The sequence below is a fragment of the Schistocerca gregaria genome, chromosome 7 (assembly GCF_023897955.1).
Source record: "Schistocerca gregaria isolate iqSchGreg1 chromosome 7, iqSchGreg1.2, whole genome shotgun sequence".
Classification (NCBI taxonomy): Eukaryota; Metazoa; Arthropoda; class Insecta; order Orthoptera; family Acrididae; genus Schistocerca; species Schistocerca gregaria.
In genome coordinates, this window is record NC_064926.1 from 501,002,341 (window position 1) to 501,007,702 (window position 5,362).

Consider the following 5,362-nt stretch of genomic DNA (forward strand, 5'->3'; position numbering starts at 1 on the left):
ATTCGATTTAAAGTTTGCAAAGTAATATTTCAGAGCTAGATCAGAAATGTATGGACTATGGTATAAAGATTAGCATCTCCAAAACGAAAGTAATGTCAGTGGGAAAGAGATATAAACGGATTGAGTGCCAAGTAGGAGGAACAAAGTTAGAACAGGTGCACGGTTTCAAGTACTTAGGATACATATTCCCACCGGATGGCAACATAGTGAAAGAACTGGAAGCGACGTGTAGCAAAGCTAATGCAGTGAGCGCTCAGCTACGATCTACTCTCTTCTGCAAGAAGGAAGTCAGTACCAAGTCTAAGTTATCTGTGCACCGTTCAATCTTACGACCAACTTTGGTGTATGGGAGCGAAAGCTGGGTGGATTCAGGTTACCTTACCAATAAAGTTGAGGTTACGGATATGAAAGTAGCTAGGATGATTGCAGGTAGTAGTAGATGGGAACAATTACAGGAGGGTGTCCACAATGAGGAAATCAAAGAAAAACGCGGAATGAACTCTATAGATGTAGCAGTCAGGGCGAATAGTCTTGGATGGTGGGGTCATGTTACACGCATGGGAGAAGCAAGGTTACCCAAGAGACTCATGGGTTCAGCAGTAGAGGGTAGGAGGAGTCGGGGCAGACCAAGGAGAAGGTACCTGGATTCGTTTAAGAATGATTATGAAGTAATAGGTTTAACATCAGAAGAGGCACCAATGTTAGCACTGAAAAGGGGATCATGGAGGAATTTTATAAGAAGACTATGCTCCATACTGAACGCTGAAAGGCATATTCGGTCTTAAATGATGATGATGATGATGGTCTAACATCCCTTACTTTTCCAATGCACACGTGGTTACTGTATTCGAATCTTGACCTTCCTCCCCCGCCCCCTCCTTCCCCCCCCCCCCTTTCCTCCATTACCAAATCACTATTCCTTGATGCTTCACGTTATATCCTATCAGATGATCCTTTCTATTAGGCAACAGCGACAATTTCTTTTTTCCCCATTTCGATTGAGTACTACTTCATAAGGTATTCGCTCTATCCACCTAATATTCAGCATCCTTCTACAGCACCACTTTTCAGAAGCTTCTACTATCTTCTTGTCTGAAATACTTGCAAAGGAAGAGAAAACGGCCGTTTCTTAATTTTAAAAACGTTCACCAGGTGAGCAAGAAGCAACAGGTGATGGCACGGAGGGCTGCCCAGGTGCGTGCGTCTCCCCGGATTCTGGGGCCAGATGCGCAGCAGCTTCTGAGAAGCGGAAGGGATCCAGGGCTTTCGGGACAGGTCGGGTGCCCTTCCTTGAAGGGATGCACCCAACCCACCCCCCTTACCGGTAAGCGCTAGGGCGCTGCCTTCAATAGCAGGGAGATTTACTGCCGCACCGAGAAATCTGCTTGACACACACGTCACGTCCCCGTGGCTATGTTCCAGGGATGCAATTTAGTGTACAGCGTATTCAGCAGGATCAGATGGCGGAGCAGTAACTGGTCGCAGAGCGGTTACCTTAGCCATTTACCGCCTCATCTTTTTCTTTCTTTCTTTTTTTTACTCTGTTCACTCCCATCTTTTCGATGTTAAATGTGGGCCTCTGCAACCTGATTCGTCCTCCTATCAGCTACTGCGCTTCCGGTGTCTTTACTTTGCAGTAGAAAATATATTCACCTCCCTACTATATTTGCATTTACACCCACATACATACTGCCAAAAAAAAAAGCAACACCTTCGAGAACAAATCATTATTTTGAAAAGTGCTGACGCAGGTATTTTATCGTTGTGGGAGTACATGACAACTAATTCAGACCAAATGAAACATACATGTCATAGTCAAGGGCATCCAAAATTGCATCAATACAGAGTATATCCTCCTCTGGTAGCAACGCTAGTTCAAATGGTTCAAATGGCTCTGAGCACTTTAGGACTTAACATCTGAGGTCATCAGTCTCCTAGAACTTACAACTACTTAAACATAACTAACCTAAGGACGACACACACAACTATGCTCGAGGCAGGATACGAACCTGCAACCGTAGCGGTCGCGCGGTTCCAGGCTGAAGCGCCTAGAACCGCTCGGCCACACAGGCCGGCTGCAACTTCGTTCGGTGTGTTCTCATATGAAAATGATCGTGAAGGTGCAGAGTGGCATTCTGCGATTGTTTCTTTCTCTTTTTTTCAATTCGGTTATGGTTCCTGCATGCTCCGGAGAAGAGTAAGTTCCCGCTTCGCCATACGCGTACAGTTGGCGGGATATCTGGTGATCTTGCCGGAGAAGACAGTTACTCCGCCGTCCGGGGTGGCCGAGCGGTTCTAGGCGCTACAGTCTGGAACCGCGCGATCGCTGCAGTCGCAGGATCGAATCCTACCTCGGGCATGGATGTGTGTGATGTCCTTAGGTTAGTTATGTTTAAGTAGTTCTAATTTCTAGGGGACTGATAACCTTAGATGTTAAGTCCATAGTGCTCAGAGTCATTTGAACCATTTGACAGTTATTCCACACCACGAAGAGCACATTGCGTTGCCCTGCTATAAAGCACATCACATTTCTGTCGAAGAAATGGCAGTAGCTCGGGGATAGCGTCTAGTGCAATATAGCGGACACTGCTTACTTTAACCTCCAGGTGCGACCGAGAGTTGTAATTGGTGGACCCCCTTACCGTGAAGCCAGATATGCGATCTACATGTCGTGAGCGAATGCACTCTGGAGTAGGCAGCTCACCAGGTGTACGCCACATATTTCCACGTCGAGGACTCGCACACAGGCAGAACCTGGTCCCATCACTGAAGGCAGCAGAGCGCCGCTCCACTCTCCAGTCAACTTCTGCACGACACCATAGTAGCTGCGCTTGATGGTGTCGTGGTGTCAGTAGTAACCAGGCCAGAGGCACGCACGATCTTCATCCTGCAGTAAGGCGGCCGTTCCCACTGATCTGCCGTGCAAGAATGATCGGAAGAGCAACATGTGACCCGATTTCGTCCCTGGATGATGTTCGGTCGGCCACTGCTGCGTCGGTCCCCACGTGCGTCTGTACTACGCAGAGGTCCGTAACCTGGTCTACAGGTGTGGAAATATTCCACAGACCACTGCTGAAAGATTCGAGGCACCACCGATATATTGTGGCCAACATGTGCAACACTGCGTTGATACGTCCGTCCAACCTCTTGCAGGTCCACATTACGACCCATTTCAAATGGCTGTAGCTGTTCAACAGGAGTACATGCTCGTCTTTGGGGAGCGGTTGTACCCGAGAATGAGTGTTTCAGACACTGTTCACCCTAACTCAGCACGCTTACAGTCTGCAGGGTCAGAACGGATGATGCACAGACAGGCCTCGTGAGCGTCATCTGATCGCCGATGATCGTGACAAGTGAATTGTTAACACTACAACGTCTCAGCAGCCACATACACTGAAGCGCCAAAGAAACTGGTGTAAGCATGCGTTTTCAAACATAGATACCCTACTGGCCATTAAAATTGCTACATCAAGAAGAAATGCAGATGACAAACGGATATTCAATGGACAAATATATTATACTAGGACTGACATGTGACTACATTTCCACGCAATTTGATTGCATAATTCCTAAGAAATCAGTACCCAGAACAACCACCTCTGACCGTAATGACAGCCCTGATACGACTGGGCATAGAGTCAAACAGAGCTTGGGTGGCGTATACAAGTACAGCTGCCCATGCAACTTCAACACGATACCACAGTTCATCAAGAGTAATGACTGGCGTATTGTGACGAGCCAGTTGTTCGGCCACCATTGACCAGACGTTTTCAGTTGGTGAGAGATCTGGAGAATGTGATGGCCAGGGCAGCAGTTGAACATTTTCTGTATCCAGAAAGGATCGTACAGGACCTGCAACATGCGGTCGTCCATTGTCTTGCTGAAATGTAGGATCTCGTAGGGATCGAATGAAGGGTAGAGTCACGGATCGTAACACATCTGAAATGTAACGTCCACTGTTCAAAGTGCCGTCAGCGCGAACAAGAGATGACCGAGACGTGTAACCAATGGCACCCCATACCATCACGTCGTGTGTTACGCCAATATGGCGATGACGAATACACGCTTCCAATATGCGTCCACCGCGATGTCGCCAAACGCGGATGTGACCATCATGATGCTGTAAACAAAAGCTCGATTCATCAGAAAAAATGACGTTTTGCCATTCGTGCACCCAGGTTCGTCGTTGAGTACACCATCGCAGGCGCTCCTGTCTGTGATGCAGCATCAAGGGTAACCGCAGCCACGGTCTCCTAGCTGATAGTCCATGCTGCTGCAAACGTCGTCGAAATGTTCGTGCAGATGGTTGTTGTCTTGCAAACGTCCCCATCTGTTGACTCAGGGATCGAGACGTGGCTGCACGATCCGTTACAGCCCTGCGGGTAAGATGCCTGTCATCTCGACTGCTAGTGATACGAGGCCGTTGGGATCCAGCACGGCGTTCCGTATTACCCTCCTGAACCCAGTGATTCCATATTCTGCTAACAGTCATTGGATCTCGACCAACGCGAACAGTAATGTCGCGATACGATAAACCGCAATCGCAATAGGCTACAATCCGGATGGTACGCGTTTCTACTCCTTACACGTGGCATCACAACAACGTTTCACCAGGCAACGCCGGTCAACTGCTGTTTGTGTATGAGAAATCGGTTGGAAACTTTCCTCATGTCAGCACGTTGTAGGTGTCGCCACCGGCACCAGGCTTGTGTGAATGCTCTGAAAAGCTCATCATTTGCATACCGCAGCATCTTCTGCCTGTCGGTTAAATTTCGCGTCTGTGGCACCTTCGTGGTGTAGCAATTTCAATGCCCAGTAGCGTAGATTGGTTACTGCTGCTACAATGGCAGGTCATCAAGATTTAAGTCAGTTTGAACATGGCGCCATAGTCGGAACAAGAGCGATAGCACACAGCATCTCGGAGTTACCGATGAAGTGGGGATTTTCCCGAACCACCATTTCACGATTGTACCGTGAATATCAAGAATCGGACATCGCTGCGGCCGGAGAAAGGTTCTGCAAGAACGGGACCAACGATGACTGACGAGAATCTTTCAACGCGACGGAAGTGCAACCCTTCCGCAAACTGCTGCAGATTTCAATGCTGGGCCGTCAACACGTGTCAACGTGCGAAACATTCAACGAAACATCATCCATATGGGCTTTAGGAGCCGAACGCCCACTCGTATATCGTCGATCACTGCAAGAAACAAAGCTTTCCGCAACGCCGAGGCCTGTCAACACCGACGTTGGACTGTTGATGACTGGAAACAAATTGTCTTGTCGGACGAATCTCGTTTCAAATTTTATCGAGTGGGTGGACGTGTACGGGTATGGGGACAGCCTCATGAATCCATGGACC